This window comes from Bos javanicus, chromosome 10 (assembly GCF_032452875.1).
Source record: "Bos javanicus breed banteng chromosome 10, ARS-OSU_banteng_1.0, whole genome shotgun sequence".
NCBI lineage: Eukaryota > Metazoa > Chordata > Mammalia > Artiodactyla > Bovidae > Bos > Bos javanicus.
In genome coordinates, this window is record NC_083877.1 from 77277348 (window position 1) to 77297200 (window position 19853).

A 19853-nucleotide genomic window follows, 5' to 3' on the forward strand; every position below is an offset into this window, starting at 1 on the left:
TATGGTACATATGCGGCAAATGGTTGCTGAAAGATTTTATTTATTGCCTAACATCATTATAACAACAAACAGGAAATATAAATCAAGCATAAACTCCAAGTCCCAGGCCCTTTTAAATGTTCTCTCTTCATTTTGTGTGTGTGTTTCCTTCTAGTTCTTATTTACATGCTTACCCAGTCTTAAAACGTTTGTAAAGACAGAACTGATTTACTTTTGAGTTGGTTTTTTTTTTTTTTTTGCTTAATATACCATAAACCTTTTCTGTTTTAGAGTCACAGCCTACTTTTGAAAAATTTGTGTACATAAGAGTATCATAATAAGAGTGGTGCTTTAGTTATACTAATCTGAAAGGTAGAATTTTGCTTGAACTGGATTCATTCGCAGAGACTGGAAGGAGACTGTTTAGGACAGGAGTCCCCAACCTCCAGGGGCTTCCCTGGTGGCTCAGCAGTAAAGAATTTGCCTGCCAATGCAGGAGACACAGGTTCAATCCCTGGGTCGGAAAGTTCCCTGGAGGAGGAAATGAAAACCTACTCCAGTATTCTTGCCTGGAAAATCCCATGGACAGAGGAGGAGCGTAGTGGGCTGCAGTCCACGGGGTCACAAAGAGTTGCACACAACTTAGCAACTAAAACAACAGCAACCCCAACCAGTACCTCCTGTCATTAGGTTAGAAATAAAGTGCACAGTAAATGTAACGTGCTTGAACCATTCTGAAACCATCTCTCCTCCCCCCGGATCCGTGGAAGAATTTTCTTCCACTGAACCAGTCCCTGGTGCCAGAAAGGTTGGGAACCACTGGTTAGGATATAAGGACAATATTGCAGGTGAGAAATATTGAGGTGTGTGGCAGTTTGCATTGGAAGGGCAGAAAGGAATTTGAGAGAGTTTGGGAAGATCGAATAGATAAGCCTTTCCAAGAGGCTGAAGGAGCTGGAATGACTGGGGTAATGGGGTATTATTAACTGAAAAGAAACTTAAAGTTAGAATGCAGTCATCAGGGGAAAACAATGAATTAGTAAATAGAATTCTGTAACACTCCAAATGCTTGAAGTTGGGATGATCATCCCCATCCATTTCTGGTGATGGTATGCTTTCTGTGTACACTCACTCTGTTTCCCTTTGAAAATTAAGGCGTCTTATAAAAGCAAAATAATAGTCAGTGACTTTATTTTGTATATTTTAAGATGCATATTTTCCTACACTTAAATAGGAAAAAAGTAGAAAATCAAGTGCTTCAAGAGATCATTAAAAACAAAACTGATCTTGGCATGCTCTCTTGTCTCATGCCCCCATGGCCATTCATCAGAGGTGTCTGTAGAATGAACAACACTTGCCTCCTGTAGGGAAGAGGTAATTATCTCCTATCAACTAGAACCTCATTCAATGAACTATAAACAGCTGGTGGTGCAGAACTCTCATCCTCATTTAAAATGGAAATAACTATGGTTTCTGAGTTTCTTCCATTTCCACATATTCATTAAGTTTTCACCCCACGAAAGTTATATTTAAACTATGATTTGGCCATACTTTAGCTCCCCTCACTGTAACCAGTACCTACCACTTGCTCTAGTTTCTTTTTTCCTCTTGGTTTTTAAGTGGCCAAGTGCTCTCACCAGTAGCATGAAGTCCATCTTCAGTGTGCTGTTTTCAGTGGTTCTGTTTTAGAGAATTTCACTTGTAAATCACTTATAGCAAAACATCATTTCACATGGACCTAACTTTGAATAGGTATTCAAATATTACCTATTTAAAAAATCCTTGCTTTTTTGCTTTTGTTTTGTTTTTTTCTATTGGAAAAGAAAATGTGATTTTTTTTTAAATATTCAAGGAGATGGGGAAACTCTCAATAGGAAAAAATGTATTTTAGAAAAAAATATTTTTCTTTAACTATTTAATGTATTTATGATCATTTTTTTTCCATTTTTAAAGAACTGTATTTTTAACATATTATTTTTTAGAGCTTAAAGTTGCCAGTCACTCAGTCTTCAGCTTCTTTGGATATAGGTGAATAAACATCCTCTCTCCCATTACAACAAAATTAAAGATATGTATTTGTAAGGAAGACTTAACCAGTGGCTCAGCAGCAAAGAATCCACCTGCAATGTAGGAGATGCCAGTTTCATCCCTTGGTTGGGGAGATCCCCTGAAGAAGGAAATGGCAACCCATTCCAGTATTCTTGCCTAGGAAATCCCATGGACAGAAGAGTCCAGCAGGCTACAGTCCATGAGGTCGTAAAAGAGCTAGACATGACTGAGAGACTAAACAAGAACAGTAAATCATAAGGAATCCTTTCTCTGACTTGGATTTTTATTCCTTTTAAAAAAGAATGATTTGGGGACTTCCCTGGTGGTCCAGCGCCTAAGACTCTATGCTCCAATGCAGTGAAGGGGGCAGGCCGGGTTCAATCCTTGGTCAGGGAACTAGGTCACACATGCTGCAACTAAGACCCAGTGCAGCCAAATATAAATAAATACATCATGATTTATCCCTGGTTTAACTTAATGGATTAGAGAATTAATCAGAATAGTTGAGCTATTTATACAGATGTTTTAGAGTGATTGCATTTTTTCCCATTACATCTTTTCTTGGTATTCAAATCTATTGGTGTTTCCATATTACTTTTAAGCCTTTTATTACTGTTAAAAGGCTATTTAAGCAACTTAGATTCTGAAAGACTTCAACAGGGCTTAGAAAATGAGAAGTATACTAGGAAATAAAGCTAAAAAGGGGGATAAAGGACAAAGTCTTTGACTTTTGGTTCAGTTCAATTCAGTCACTCAGTTGTGTTCAACTCTGCAACCCTGTGAACCACAGGACGCCAGGCCTCCCTGTCTATCACCAACTCCCAGAGTTTACCCAAACCCATGTCCATTGAGTTGGTGATGCCATCCAACCATCTCATCCTTTGTCGTCCCCTTCTCCTGCCCTCCATCTTTCTCAGCGTCAGGGTCTTTTTGGTACCTATATTCAAAATAAAAACAAGCACTTCATATAACTTATAGATGGAGATTTTAGAAGGCTTTCCTTCTTTAGCCCATCAGATCAGATCAGATCAGTCGCTCAGTCATGTCCGACTCTTTGCGACCCCATGAATCGCAGCACACCAGGCCTCCCTGTCCATCACCAACTCCCGGAGTTCACTCAGACTCATGTCCATCGAGTCAGTGATGCCATCTAGCCATCTCATCCTCTGTCATCACCTTCTCTTCTTGCCCCCAATCCCTCCCAGCATCAGAGTCTTTTCCAATGAGTCAACTCTTCGCGTGAGGTGGCCAAAGTACTGGAGTTTCAGCTTTAGCATCATTCCTTCCAAAGAAATCCCAGGGCTGATCTCCTTCAGAATGGACCGGTTGGATCTCCTTGCAGTCCAAGGGACTCTCAAGAGTCTTCTCCAACACCACAGTTCAAAAGCATCAGTTCTTCGGCACTCAGCCTTCTTCACAGTCCAACTCTCACATCCATACATGACCACAGGAAAAACCATAGCCTTGACTAGATGGACCTTTGTTGGCAAAGTAATGTCTCTGCTTTTGAATATGCTATCTAGGTTGGTCATAACTTTCCTTCCAAGGAGTAAGCGTGTTTTAATTTCATGGCTTCAGTCACCATCTGTAGTGATTTTGGAGCCCAGAAAAGTAAAGTCTGACACTGTTTCCACTGTTTCCCATCTATTTCCCATGAAGTGGTGGGACCGGATGCCATGATCTTTGTTTTCTGAATGTTGAACTTTAAGCCAACTTTTTCACTCTCCACTTTCACTTTCATCAAGAGGCTTTTGAGTTCCCCTTCAGTTTCTGCCATAAGGGTGGTGTCATGTAGCTATTATATAAAGATGCTAATATTTTTTATCTAAGTAGAAAATAATAAGGAAAAGGTACAATATAAACAAATATTTTGAACATTTTAAATCTCTGGGAGATTTCAGTCACTGAAATATCTTGCTGTAGTCATAAATAATTCAGATAATTTTATAATTTACTTTTAATGGTTTGTTTGAATAGGTGAAAACATTTTAAGTTTTACTAGATTTTTACTTATGAAACTTGTGACTTCTCGTTAACACAACAAGCATTTTTAAAAAATCCTGATGTATTTAGGTATAATGCAAGACCTAGTACAAAGAGAAAAAGCCTAGATTAAACCGGTCTTAATCCATAATAGGTTTTATTTTAAAATCTAAGCCTTTCTTTCTGCAGTTCTCCGCCCCCTCTGAATTGGGCAAATATCCATTATGTCTCATGAAGATCTTGCTTGACTTACAGTCATATAGTACAGTGAAGTTTGGTTTCAATATTAGATTTCCATTCAGTTATTATCATATGTGTCATGTCTCTCATGTTTGCTGTGCTCAGTCGTGTCCGACTCTGACCCCATGGAGTGTGTGTGTAGTCCATCGGGCTCCTCTGTTCGTGGAATTTTCCAGGCAAGAATACTGGAGTAGGTTGCCATTTCTCCTCCAGGGGATCTTCCCAACCCAGGGATCGAACCCACATTTCTTGTGTCTCCTGCACTGGCAAGCGAGTTCTTTACCATTGCGCTGCCTGGGAAGCCATTATTGTCATATACCTGGATTTTACTTGGGAGAAGCAATTTCACCATACACTGGAAAATAAGAAGGTACTAGGACAAGTGGACTTCAGTGGGACAGAGATCTATAGTTGTCTTAATTAAAATTATCTTCTCTTTACAGTTGAAGGCCCTAAGGCATGGCATTAGAGGACTAAACTTACTAAAAACTCTAATAATCTTTTTGAAGACAACCCCGTGTGTGCTGTGTTAGTCTCAAGTAGAATGGACCAAGTAATTCTCCTAAGGTGTTAATCTTTTGTATGTTTATCTAAAAAGTCCTTCAGCCATACAGTGAACAGGTAGTATTGGGTTGTTTAAAATACTATTTTGTGCTGGTCTTTAATCTTGTGCTACATGAATCATAACAGATTGAAAAGTTTTGTTGAGTGTATTTCTCTAGTTTCTGATATTAACTTCAGGCTCACTTTAAAAACCACACTGCTAATATATTTGTTATGTGTCTGCATTTTACTGTAATGCACGTCATTTTCCTAGACTTTTGAATGACATGGAGGAAATTCTTCTTTGATTGTGGTTATTAGAATATACTTTGCAGTTTCTAATTCGCTCATATTAAGCACATTGGAAGAGATCACAATGCCTTGTTTTTCCTTAACTTGCTTGAAACAAGTTATAAGTTGGTGAGTCTGGTGAAGAGAGCAGCTAGTTAGGGCACATAACTTATAATAAAAGGCATTTCCCAGTTTAACTGGAAATTATCTATGTTTTGGTACTTAAAGGTTCTTCTTTTGTTTTTTCTACGCAGCTCTAGAGTTGACATTTTAAGCAGAATTGAACCCATTTCAGGTAGAATCTAAATATATAGAAAGTAGCAATAGTTGGAAATGGGTTTTTGTTTTTTTCTTTTTGTGGCTTCCTTTGGGGGCTTTGCTTTGTTTGTTTATTTATGTTTTGAATAGGACTTTTCTTGGAAATTGGTAGGTTGATAATTTTCCGTTTTTTGAGAGAAAACTAAAAGCTGTGAAAATAGAGAATATTTTACTTTTTAAAAGAGAATAGAGCTTTGTTTTTCCATTCACAAGTAAACTATTTGGAGATAATGCAGGTTTCTCTTTTCCTGTATGGATTCTAGTGACTGTGGATGGTCTTTGGAATGGAAAGTGGCCAAGTCACACTGGAAATGCATTATTGAGGCTGTTAACATATTTTTCAGATAATTTTCAGATTATGGGGAAACCCTCCACTATAACAAAGGATGTGTCTAACCCCCTTTCTCTTCAACAGGACAATTTTTAAAAATAGATTTAAGGCCAGACTATAACTATAAACTTTATTCATCTGCTAGTCTGCTCACCATGAGATCAAATCTTTCATCTGGTGCCCTCAGAGTTGTGTGTTCTACTGAGTAATTCAGTGTATTTCTGCCCAAATGAGAACCGAAATAAAGCCAGAAACGGTAATAATTATAACTCACTTGAAAATGTCATTAACTTAGCTATATTAGGATATTCATTAAATGCTTAAGACAGTTGGAGTAAAGAGAAACTTTGAGGACTTTTCCTTGTTTGAAAGATATTAGTTTGAGGTGAGATCAGTTAGAGAAAAGGAAAAAGTTTTTCAGAATTAAGACCTAAGAATATACTGACAAAGAATATCTTTCCCAAGATAAAAAGTATAAACAGGTTTAATGAGGAAAGAAAAAGAAGTGGTAAGTGAATATGGTGGCAAGGGTAGCTTTCATGAAATGAAAGAGGGGATTACTCTATTGGAAGTCAGCTGAGAACAAAGGTGAAATAAAAAAGATGTATTAAAGGAAGTTTTCTTTTTTTTTTTTAATTTTATTTTATTTTTAAACTTTACATAATTGTATTAGTTTTGCCAAATATCAAAATGAATCCGCCACAGGTATACATGTGTTCCCCATCCTGAACCCTCCTCCCTCCCCATACCCTCCCTCTGGGTCGTCCCAGTGCACTAGCCCCAAGCATCCACTATCATGCATCGAACCTGGACTGGCATCTCGTTTCATACATGATATTTTACATGTTTCAATGCCATTCTCCCAAATCTTCCCACCCTCTCCCTCTCCCACAGAGTCCATAAGACTGTTCTATACATCAGTATCTCTTTTGCTGTCTCGTACACAGGGTTATTGTTACCATCTTTCTAAATTCCATATATATGTGTTAGTATACTGTATTGGTGTTTTTCCTTCTGGCTTACTTCACTCTGTATAATAGGCTCCAGTTTCATCCACCTCATTAGAACTGATTCAAATGTATTCTTTTTAATGGCTGAGTAATACTCCATTGTATATATGTACCATAGCTTTCTTATCCATTCATCTGCTGATGGACATCTAGGTTGCTTCCATGTCCTGGCTATTATAAACAGTGCTGCGATGAACATTGGGGTACACGTGTCTCTTTCCCTTCTGGTTTCCTCAGTGTGTATGCCCAGCAGTGGGATTGCTGGATCATAAGGCAGTTCTATTTCCAGTTTTTTAAGGAATTTCCTCACTGTTCTCCATAGTGGCTGTACTAGTTTGCATTCCCAGCAACCGTGTAAGAGGGTTCCCTTTTCTCCACACCCTCTCCAGCATTTATTATTTGTAGACTTTTGGATAGCAGCCATTCTGACTGGTGTGAAATGGTACCTCATAGTGGTTTTGATTTGCATTTCTCTGATAATGAGTGAAGTTGAGCATCTTTTCATGTGTTTGTTAGCCCTCTGTATGTCTTCTTTGGAGAAATGTCTATTTAGTTCTTTGGCCCATTTTTTAAGCATTATTAAAAGCTACATTATTTGGAATCTTACAGATTTTATGGAGCCCTTGCATCTGGGTGTGTAGGTCTCATCGAATTGTTTATTTTTTCATTTATTCAAGAAGTATTTGGATGTACTGGATATCCTAGGCATTAGGTACATTGTTAGGGATTTAGGGTGAACCAAATGGACATGGTATGGTGTCTGCCCTCAGAAACCTTGAAGTCTGGTAACATTTCTGAGAGTATCTCTGAATCAATTGTCTTCAAACACACACACACAGTTTATTTTATCCCTCCATTTTGTCATTTTGATATTTATTTCTCTGACTCATCATTTGGATATTTTACTACTTCCCCTATTGCTATTACACACATTTTTCCTATGTATGTAGTTGCTCAGTCATGTCCAACTTTTGTGACCCCATGGACTGCCCCCTGCCAGGTTCCTCTGTCCACAGCATTCTCCAGGCAAGAATACTGGAGTGAGTTGCCATGCCCTCCTCCAGGGGATGTTTCCAACCCAGGGATTGAACCCAGGTCTCCTTCACTGCAGGCAGATTCTTTATCGATTGAGCCACCAGCCACCTTTATCACTCCTTAAAAAAAAAAAAAAGCTTTTGTTGTGGAAAACTTCAACTTATGTAAAAGTGAGAGACCATTGAACCCCTAGTACCCATAACCTAGCTTTAACAGTTACCAATTCCTGGTCAACTATGTTTCCTCTGTGCTTCTACCATACCCCTTGCATATCCAGGATCATTCTGAAGCAAATCCCAGACATTTTATCATTTTATTTGTAAATATTTCAAAACGAATTTCTGAAAGTTAAAGATATTTTTAAGAAAATCAGTTCAGTTCAGTTCAGTCGCTCAGTCGTGTCCGACTCTTTGCAACCCCATGAATCGCAGCACACCAGGCCTCCCTGTCCATCACCAACTCCTTGAGTTCACTCAGACTCACATCCATCGAGTCAGTGATGCCATCCAGCCATCTCATCCTCTGTCATCACCTTCTCCTCCTGCCCCCAATCCCTCCCAGCATCAGAGTCTTTTCCAATGAGTCAACTCTTCACATGAGGTGGCCAAAGGACTGGAGTTTCAGCTTTAGCATCATTCCTTCCAAAGAAATCCCAGGGCTGATCGCCTTCAGAATGGACTGGTGGATCTCCTTGCAGTCCAAGGGACTCTCAAGAGTCTTCTCCAACACCACAGTTCAAAAGCATCAATTCTTCGGCACTCAGCCTTCTTCACAGTCCAACTCTCACATACATACATGACCACAGGAAAAACCATAGCCTTGACTAGACGGACCTTTGTTGGCAAAGTAATGTCTCTGCTTTTGAATATGCTATCTAGGTTGGTCATAACTTTCCTTCCAAGGAGTAAGCGTGTTTTAATTTCATGGCTGCAGTCACCATCTGTAGTGATTTTGGAGCCCAGAAAAATAAAGTCTGACACTGTTTCCACTGTTTCCCCATCTATTTCCCATGAAGTGATGGGACCAGATGCCATGATCTTCATTTTCTGAATGTTGAGTTTTAAGCCAACTTTCTCACTCTCCACTTTCACTTTCATCAAGAGGCTTTTTAGTTCCCCTTCATTTTCTGCAATAAGGGTGGTGTCATCTGCGTATCTGAGGTTACTGATATTTCTCCCGGCAGTCTTGATTCCAGCTTGTGTTTCTTCCAGTCCAGCATTTCTCATGATGTACTCTTCACAGAAGTTAAATAGCAGGGTGACAATATACAGCCTTGATGTACTCCTTTTCCTATTTCTTTGCATTGATCGCCGAGGAAGGCTTTCGTATCTTCTTGCTATTCTTTGGAACTCTGCATTCAGATGCTTATATCTTTCTTTTTCTGCTTTGCTTTTCATTTCTCTTCTTTTCACAGCTATTTGTAAGGCCTCCCCAGACAACCATTTTGCTTTTTTGCATTTCTTTTCCATGGGGATGGTCTTGATCCCTGTCTCCTGTACAATGTCATGAACCGTAGTCCGTAGTTCATCAGGCACTGTATCTATCAGATCTAGGCCCTCAAATCTATTTCTCACTTCCACTGTATAATCATAAGGGATTTGATTTAGGTCATACCTGAATGGTCTAGTGGTTTTCCCTACTTTCTTCAATTTAATTCTGAATCTGGCAAAAAGGAGTTCATGATCTGAGCCACAGTCAGCTCCTGGTCTTGTTTTTGTTTACTGTGTAGAGCTTCTCCATCTTTGGCTGCAAAGAATATAATCAATCTGATTTCGGTGTTGACCATCTGGTGATGTCCATGTACAGAGTCTTCTCTTGTGTTGTTGGAAGAGGGTGTTTGCTATGACCAGTGCATTTTCTTGGCAAAACTCTATTAGTCTTTGCCCTGCTTCATTCTGTATTCCAAGGCCAAATTTGCCTGTAACTCGAGGTGTTTCTTGACTTCCTACTTTAGCATTCCAGTCCCCTGTAATGAAGAGGACATCTTTTTTGGGTGTTAGTTCTAAAAGGTCTTATAGGTCTTCATAAAACCATTCAACTTCACCTTCTTCAGCATTACTGGTTGGGGCATAGACTTGGATTACTATCTAAGATTACTAACAGTAGTTCTTTAATATCATCAAAATAATTGTGTAGTGATCATATACCCCTGATTGTCAAACACATTTTAGTGTGCTACTTAAAAACTGATTATCTGCAGAGGGATTCCAAAAAGATGGTGGACTAGGAAGCACCAGGAATTTGTCTCCCTACCTGGACTGTTGCACTGGCAGAAACCGCCTGATATAACTTTGAAGTCTGATGAAGGCTTACAGCTCCAGCGGAAAGTTTGAACCATAAATTACAGTTAATTTTGGTCTTCAGCTCTTAGCACAGTAGAAGCTATCCATTCCCGGCCCCAGATCTCTGGTAGACAACAGTGCACCTCTTCCTGAAATGCATAGATGGTTCAACATGTGAAATTTGATCATTGTAGTATGCCACATCAAAAAATAAAAGAAAAAAACACATGATCATCTCAACTGATGCAGAAGAAGCATTTGACAAAATTCTGTACCCTTCATGATAAAAACACTCAAAAAATAGGAATAGAAAGAAACTGCTTCTACATAATAAAAGCCTAATTGTTTAATGTTGATCTTATATCCTGCAGCTTTACTAAACTCATATATTCTAATAGCTTTATTTTGTAGATCACATTAGATTTCCTATATAAATTATCATGTCATATGCTTAATTAACATATTTATCCCTTCATTCCCAATCTGGATGCCATTTTGCTATAGTTGCTTAATAGTTATTCACCTTAATTAGTATAATCTGTTACTAGCAAACCCAGAGAAGGCAATGGCACCCCATCCAGTACTCTTGCCTGGAAAATCCCATGGATGGAGGAGCCTGGTAGGCTGCAGTCCATGGGGTCGCTAAGAGTCGGACATGAATGAGCGACTTCACTTTCACTTTTCACTTTCATGCATTGGAGAAGGAAATGGCAACCCACTCCAGTGTTCTTGCCTAGAGAATCCCAGGGACGGGGAGCCTGGTGGGCTGCCGTCTATGGGGTCGCACAGATTCGGACACTACTGAAGCGCCTTAGCAGCAGCAGCAGCAGCAAACCACGTAGTGTTCAGTTCAGTTCAGTCGCTCAGTTGTGTCCGACTCCTTGCGACCCCATGAATCGCAGCACGCCAGGCCTCCCTGTCCATCACCAACTCCCAGAGTTCTCCCAAACTCATGTCCATTGAGTCAGTGATGCCATCCAGCCATCTCATCCTCTGTCATCCCCTTTTCCTCCTGCCCCCAATCCCTCCCAGCATCAGAGTCTTTTCCAGTGAGTCAACTCTTTGCATGAGGTGGCCAAAGTACTGGAGTTTCAGCTTTGGCATCATTCCTTCCAAAGAAATCCCAGGGCTGATCTCCTTTAGAATGGACTGGTTTGATCTCCTTGCAGTCCAACGGACTCTCAAGAGTCTTCTCCAACACCGCAGTTCAAAAGCATCAATTCTTTGGCGCTCAGCCTTCTTCACAGTGTTAGTAAACTGCAAATTTACTTCCTTCTTTTAAAATCCTTGACAGCATCTGATTTGGGATTTAAGTTTCTTCACAAGAGCTTAAAATCATCTTGAGATGCCTGATGGCTATAGAGGAACTTATTAAATTCCTAGCAGTGCACTTAGCACAACTCTCTGCATTTTGTCATTTTGAAGTTTAAATATTTCTTATATATTTATATCATCTTGATTATCAATAATACAAGTTTTTAAAACATCATTCCTTATTAAAGATATATGAGAATGCATATGAGATCCTTAACATTTAGTATCTAAAAATAAAATGAGCAGCTGATGGAAATCTAGATGCTGCTCCCTAAAATCATTTTATCTTTTGAGAGTAGCACCACCTAATAAAGTATCTTTTTACTTTCTTGAATGTAAGTTGAACTTAGATTTGACTGTATTTAATTTAGGTATGTCAGCCCCAGTGTTGCTCTGTTTCCTCAGTAATTTTCTGTTTCTAGAAACATATTATTTTTTCCCTAAGAAAGGAAAAATTTTATTATAGTTTGATCCTGCCCTAGATCACAATATACATAGCATAATTATATAAACAATTTTCCAAATTTTAAAAGAAATCTGGGTTTCACATAGTCATAGTGCAATAATTGGGGATTTTGGCCCTGACTATGAGGTCCCAGGCTGTAGATTCCTGTTCTAGAATCCTGGTCTCAATCCCAGTGAGGCAATAACTGGGAAGTAGCAAACTCTCCTGAGGGGGAGATGAAGGCTCTTGACCAGACATGGATCCAGATTTAGGGAATGGGCTTGAAGCCTCTAGTTTTTAGTACTCTCTTTTATGTAAAGAAATACAAGGACCAGGAAGAAATAGAAAAGCTTAACAGACCCATCACAAGCACAGAAATTGAAACTGTAATCAGAAATCTTCCAGCTAACAAAAGCCCAGGTCCAGACGGCTTCTCAGCTGAATTCTACCAAAAATTTAGAGAAGAGCTAACACCTATCCTACTCAAACTCTTCCAGAAAATTGCAGAGGAAGGTAAACTTCCAAACTCATTCTATGTGGCCACCATCACCCTAATACCAAAACCTGACAAAGATGCCACAAAAAAAGAAAACTACAGGCCAATATCACTGATGAACATAGATGCAAAAATCCTTAACAAAATTCCAGCAATCAGAATCCAACAACACATTAAAAAGATCATACACCATGACCAAGTGGGCTTTATCCCAGGGATGCAAGGATTCTTTAATATCCACAAATCAATCAATGTAATACACCACATTAACAAATTGAAAAATAAAACCCATATAATTATCTCAATAGATGCAGAGAAAGCCTTTGACAAAATTCAACATCCATTTATGATAAAAACTCTCCAGAAAGCAGGAATAGAAGGAACATACCTCAACATAATAAAAGCTGTATATGACAAACCCACAGCAAACATTATCCTCAATGGTGAAAAATTGAAAGCATTTCCTGTAAAGTCAGGAACAAGACAAGGGTGCCCACTTTCACCATTACTATTCAACATAGTTTTAGAAGTTTTGGCCACAGCAATCAGAACAGAAAAAGAAATAAAAGGAATCCAAATTGGAAAAGAAGAAGTAAAACTCTCACTATTTGCAGATGACATGATCCTCTACATAAAAAACTCTAAAGACTCCACCAGAAAATTACTAGAACTAATCAATGAATATAGTAAAGTTGCAGGATATAAAATCAACACACAGAAATCCCTTGCATTCCTATACACTAATAATGAGAAAATAGAAAGAGAAATTAAGGAAATAATTCCATTCACCATTGCAACGGAAAGAATAAAATACTTAGGAATATATCTACCTAAAGAAACTATTAAGACCTATATATAGAAAACTATAAAACACTGGTGAAAGAAATCAAAGAGGACACTAATAGATGGAGACATATACCATGTTCATGGATTGGAAGAATCAATATAGTGAAAATGAGTATACTACCCAAAGCAATTTATAGATTCAATGCAATCCCTATCAAGCTACCAACGGTATTCCTCACAGAGCTAGAACAAATAATTTCACAATTTGTATGGAAATACAAAAAACCTCAATAGCCAAAGCAATCTTGAGAAAGAAAAAGTGGAACTGGAGGAATCAACCTGCCTGACTTCAGGCTCTACTACAAAGCCACAGTCAGACAGTATGGTACTGGCACAAAGACAGAAATATAGATCAATGGAACAAAATAGAAAGCCCAGAGATAAATCCATGCACATATGGACACCTTATCTTTGACAAAGGAGGCAAGAATATACAATGGATTAAAGACAATCTCTTTAACAAGTGGTGCTGGGAAAACTGGTCAACCACTTGTAAAAGATTGAAACTAGAGCACTTTCTAACACCATACACAAAAATAAACTCAAAATGGATTAAAGATCTAAATGTAAGACCAGAAACTATAAAACTCCTAGAGGAGAACATAGGCAAAACACTCTCTGACATACATCACAGTAGGATCCTCTATGACCCACCTCCCAGAATATTGGAAATAAAAGCAAAAATAAACAAATGGGACCTAATTAAACTTAAAAGCTCTGCACAACAAAGGAAACTATAAGCAAGGTGAAAAGACAGCCTTCAGAATGGGAGAAAATAATAGCAAATGAAGCAACTGACAAACAGCTAAACTCAAAAATATACAAGCAACTCCTACAGCTCAATTCCAGAAAAATGAATGACCCAATCAAAAAATGGGCCAAAGAACTAGACATTTCTCCAAAGAAGATATACAGATGGCTAACAAACACGTGAAAAAGATGCTCAACATCACTCATTATCAGAGAAATGCAAATCAAAACCACTATGAGGTACCATCTCACGCCAGTCAGAATGGCTGCTATCCAAAAGTCCACAAGCAATAAATGCTGGAGAGGGTGTGGAGAAAAGGGAACCCTCTTACACTGTTTGTGGGAATGCAAACTAGTACAGCCACTATGGAGAACAGTGAGGAGATTCCTTAAAAAACTGGAAATAGAACTGCCTTACGATCCAGCAATCCCACTGCTGGGCATACACACTGAGGAAACCAGAAGGGAAAGAGACACGTGTACCCCAATGTTCATCGCAGCACTGTTTATAATAGCCAGGACATGGAAGCAACCTAGATGTCCATCAGCAGATGAATGGATAAGAAAGCTATGGTACATATATACAATGGAGTATTACTCAGCCATTAAAAAGAAAACATTTGAATCAGTTCTAATGAGGTGGATGAAACTGGAGCCTATTATACAGAATGAAGTAAGCCAGAAAGAAAAACACCAATACAGTATACTAACGCATATATATGGAATTTAGAAAGATGGTAACAAAAACCCTGTATATGAGACAGCAAAAGAGACACTGATGTATAGAACAGTCTTTTGGACTCTGTGGGAGAGGGAGCGGGGGGATGATTTGGGAGAATGGCATATAAACATGTATAATATCATATATGAAACGAGTCGCCAGTCCAGGTTCGATGCACGATACTGGATGTTTGGGGCTGGTGCACTGGGCGACCCAGAGGGATGGTATGGGGAGGGAGGAGGGAGGAGGGTTCAAGATGGGGAACACATGTAATACCTGTGGCAGATTCATTTTGATATATGGCAAAACCAATACATTATTGTAAAGTTAAAAAATGAAAAACATTAAATTTTTAAAATATAAAAAAAGAAATACAAATATAAAATTAGATATTAGAATAAATTCACTTCATTCTCATTATTTGCTTCAGTTGTGTTCTATAGAGTCACACAGAATTAGTGAATACTGAAACATTCATTCTAAGTGCCTTTAAGTCTCTGATCAGTTAATCAGTATATAAACTTGTTCTATGTGTTTTTCTGTTGGAAAACACCAACTATGTATTGTTGACTCATTAGCATTGAACTGATAGCTTTATGGGCTTCTCTGGTGGCTCAGATGGTAAAGCAATGAGGGAGACCCGCAATGAGGGAGACCTGGGTTTGATCCCTGGGTTGGGAAGATCCCCTAAAGAAGGAAATGGCAACCCACTCCAGTGTTCTTGCCTGGAAAATCCCATGGACCGAGGACCCTGGTAGGCTATAGAGGCTATAGTCCATGGGGTCACAAAGAGTCACTCATGACTGAGCGACTTCGCTTTCACTTTCATAGCTTATAGCACAATAACTCATACTTGAGTAGAACTTGCCTAACACATATTTTTCTCTGGAAGGCATCTCATAGCTTTCTAGTACTTAGGAACCCTGGACAGCTTAGGAACACTCCAGTACCACACTTATGTGCCATTTTAAACAGTGAAATTGTGAACAAAAAGCACTAAAATGAAAAGAAAAAAAAAAAAAAAAGGCACTAATTAGACCATAAAAAGGACCCTTGTTCGTAGTATGAGAACTGAAACAAGAAGGTAAATGGCACCTTATTTGACCTCAGCAGAGAGTTTGTGTTTAGGAGGCTCCCATTTTTCACTGTATTACGCTTGTCTACATGTGACCTGAAAGCACATCAAGTATTGATTTTGAGGTTACAAATAAATTTTAGCTAGTAGGCAAACTTGCAAATATGCAATCTGTGAGAGTAAGGATCAACTATGTATAATGAAAAAAAATCCCAACCAGTTACGAATTTTATGAACTTGACAAATACCACAAACACAAAATTCCAGAAAAACTAAAAGTTTTTATTATCAGCCTGACAGTTTATAATACTGTTTCCTCACATTTCTTAGCTGCATACTCTTTGATTACAGTTTGTCATATTTTCTATAAAGTGAATTGACAATGATTTTGTAATATTTTTTATAAAGAGAATGGAAAGATTAAATCAGATTTTTGATCAAAAAATTTTATTTTTATTTATTCATATTTGTGATATATAACCTTTGCAACTTAAAATACAGACATACCTCATGTTTGTAGTACTGCTATAAGCTAGTGCCCTATATAAAAGGGAATTTGTATAATTTTTATTTCATGTGATTCTCATCCAATAAAAAAGAATGAAACATATAGTTATTTTATGCTACAATTTTAACTGTATATGTTACAGTTTTGAGGTTATTAATAATAGAAGAGAACTTTTGTGTTGATTAGGCATCACTGAGAACCAACTCCACTTCTCCATGGGGCACATTCATATCACAATGCAACCTCCTGCCCTGTACCTATATTTATGTCACAAAAATAACTGCGCAAAAGCAACAATGAGCACATAAATACATACCTCTAAATCTAAACTAAATTAATTCCTTGCTTAATTTTCCCATAACAGGACCTCAGGAATGTTGAAGACCAATTTAGTTTCCTCCCAATATTGATACCAACACTGGGGAAGTGAGGTGAATGGGAGGGAGTTTCAAGTGGGCAGAGACAGCTGTCTTTCTCCCTGTGGACAGATTTTGCAAATTTTGACCAGTTGAACATACTGCACAAGTCCCCCTCCTCCCAGGGTTTGAAAGGATCTGTATAAATGAGGCTCCCTGAAGCATACATTTCAGTAAATCCACTGCACCCACAAGGAAGTCCTTCTCATTGAACTAGGAAGGAACCTGAAGTCACTTAGGGGTTTTCAGTCCTGCTCTGGACGTGAGATTACTCAAGAACACTTAATGGTAAGCAGCCTGAAAGAGAGAAAGGTGTTGCAAAATTAGATGAAAAGTGATAAATGCTGACCTTTAAGATTCAATGGGTTCTGTCTCAAGCACATAAATACAGTAAAAACTAGGTTGCCTGCAATTAAAATTTTGCTTTAATTTGATATTAGAACAGCAGCTTTCCATTAAAGAGCTATAACTTCTGACTAGAACATTCACTTTCATCTCCAGGACTCCCTAGAGTATGCAGCACTTTCTCTTATTGACAACCCCAGAATTATCAGTCTCTCTGTTCACTGACTGCTCACAATGTTTGTGAAGGGCAACTGTGCTCTTGGTGTGAGTCCTGGTTATTGTAGACCAAAACTGAGCAACTTTTCCCCTTACTTTTTTGTGTATGTCCAGTAGCCAATGGCACCCCACTCCAGTACTCTTGCCTGGAAAATCCCATGGATGAGGGAGCCTGGTGGGCTGCCGTCTATGGGGTTGCACAGAGTCGGACACGACTGAAGCGACTTAGCAGCAGCAGCAGTAAGCCTCACTGCCCCTTCTCATTCTCCCTTCTCATAATTGCTTAGCTCAGGATAGAATGCTGACTGAGAATCTAAGATCAAATAAGTCATAAATATGGCTCAGTGATGTCATAAGAACATAAAACTACGTATCTGTGTAATCAATTAAAATACCTATATCGGTTCAGTTCAGTCGCTCAGTCATGTCTGACTCTTTGCAACCTCATGAATTGCAGCGCACCAGGCCTTCCTGTCCATCACCAACTCCTGGAGTTCACCCAAATTCATGTGCATTGAGTCGGTGATGCCATCCAGCCATCTCATCCTTTGTCGTCCCCTTCTCCTCCTGCCCCAGCATCAAGGTCTTTTCCAATGAGTCAGTTCTTCGCATGAGGTGGCCAAAGTATTGGAGTTTCAGCCTCAGCATCAGTCCTTCCAATGAACACCCAGAATGGTCTCCTTTAGGATAGACTGGTTTGATCTCCTAGCAGTCCAAGGGACTCTCAAGAGTCTTCTCCAACACCACAGTTCAAAAGCATCAATTCTTCAGCTCTCAGTTTTCTTCACAGTCCTACTCTCACATCCATATATGACCACTGGAAAAACCATAGCCTTGACTAGACGGACCTTTGTTGGCAAAGTAATGTCTCTGCTTTTTAATGTGCTATCTATGTTGGTCACAACTTTCCTTCCAAGGAGTAAGCGTCTTTTAATTTCATGGCTGCAATCCTCATCTGCAGTGATTTTGGAGCCCCCAAAATTAAAGTCTGACAGTGTTTCCACTGTTTCTCCATCTATTTCCCATAAAGTGATGGGACCAGATGCCATGATCTTCGTTTTCTGAATGTTGAGCTTTAAGCCAACTTTTTCACTTTCCTCTTTCACTTTCATCAAGAGGCTTTTGAGTTCCTCTTTCCTTTCTGCCATAAGGGTGGTGTCATCTGCATATCTGAGGTTATTGATATTTCTCCCAGCAATCTTGATTCCAGCTTGTGCTTCTTCCAGCCCAGCGTTTCTCATGATGTACTCTGCATATAAGTTAAATAAGCAGGGTGACAATATACAGCCTTGACGTACTCCTTTTCCTATTTGGAACCAGTCTGCTGTTCCATGTCCAGTTCTAACTGTTGCTTCCTGACCTGCATATAGGTTTCTCAAGAGGCAGGTTAGGTGGTCTGGTATTCCCATCTCTTTCAGAATTTTCCACAGTTTATTGTCATCTACACTGTCAAAGGCTTTAGCATAGTCAGTGAAGCTGAAGTAGATGTTTTTCTGGAATTCTCTTGCTTTTTCTATGATCCAGCAGATATTGGCAATTTGATCTGTGGTTCCTCTGCCTTTTCTAAACCAGCTTGTCCATCTGGAATTTGTTGGTTCACATACTGTTGAAACCTAGCTTGAAGGATTTTGAGCATTACCTTGCTAGCAAAATTCAGACTTAAATTAAGAAAGTATGGAAAACTGCTAGGCCATTCAAATAGGACCTAAATCAGATCTCTTGTGATTATACAGTGGAAGTGACAAATACACCCTGAGCTGCCCATTATATCTATCATGCATCTTTGTTTCCAGCTGATAAAAGATGAATATCGTTTCCATTCCATCCAGTTTTCCATTTTGTTCTATACATAATAGAACAAGTCCTTCAATATTCCAAGTACATTTATGGATTGTTGTTACCAAACTAAACATGGATCTGCTCACCTGACATGGAGCAAATCCATGTAGGGACGCTGGACTGTGGTGAAGAAAAGTACAGCATTCATCATAGGACACTAAGCAAGGAGAACAGACACCTCATGCTCAAAGGCCCGAACCCACCAGTGGTTTTCTGGGGAGCATTTTTAAAGGCAACATTTGGGGCATGGTTGCAGTTTGTGGACTTGCGTCTATTGGTTGGTGGTGAGGTGACAGGCTGATGTTTCAGGACTCTTAATCCTCAATGATTCTAGCTAATCTAGGGTCTGTGTGCCTGTGGTCACCATCCTCCACCTGGGCGAGGGGCTTAGTTTTTGCCAAACAACTCAAACATATGCATCAGATTGCTATATATATCCCCTGAGGAGGAACTAGGGCTCTGCTTAATAATCATTACTTTACTTGTTGCTTTTGCTTTATTTCTGCATTCCCTCATATCCTACTTAGTAACTGTTTTAAGTCTGTTCCTTGGGACTTAGAAGGCCTAGGAGTTGTTGTTTAGTTGCTAAGTCATCTCCAACTCTTTGGCAACCCCATGGTCTGCAGCCCACCAGACTCCTCTGTTCATGGAATTCTCCCAGGCAGGAATACTGGAGTGACCATTTCCTTCTCCAGGGGATCTTCCCACCCAGGGGTCAAACCTGCATCTCCTCCATTGGCAGGCACATTCTTTACCACTAGCCCCAAGGCCTAGGAGACTAAAGCCTTTTTCTACAAACAAATGAGGGACAGAGAGGGGCT

The 19853-nt window shown here is 39.1% G+C and overlaps 1 protein-coding gene across 10 annotated transcripts in view; it reads left to right on the forward strand.

The window, feature by feature from the left end:
• Window positions 1-19853, forward strand: part of FUT8 (fucosyltransferase 8) — a 332211-nt gene that overhangs the window by 231760 nt on the left and 80598 nt on the right. The gene's annotated exons all lie outside the window — the stretch shown is intronic.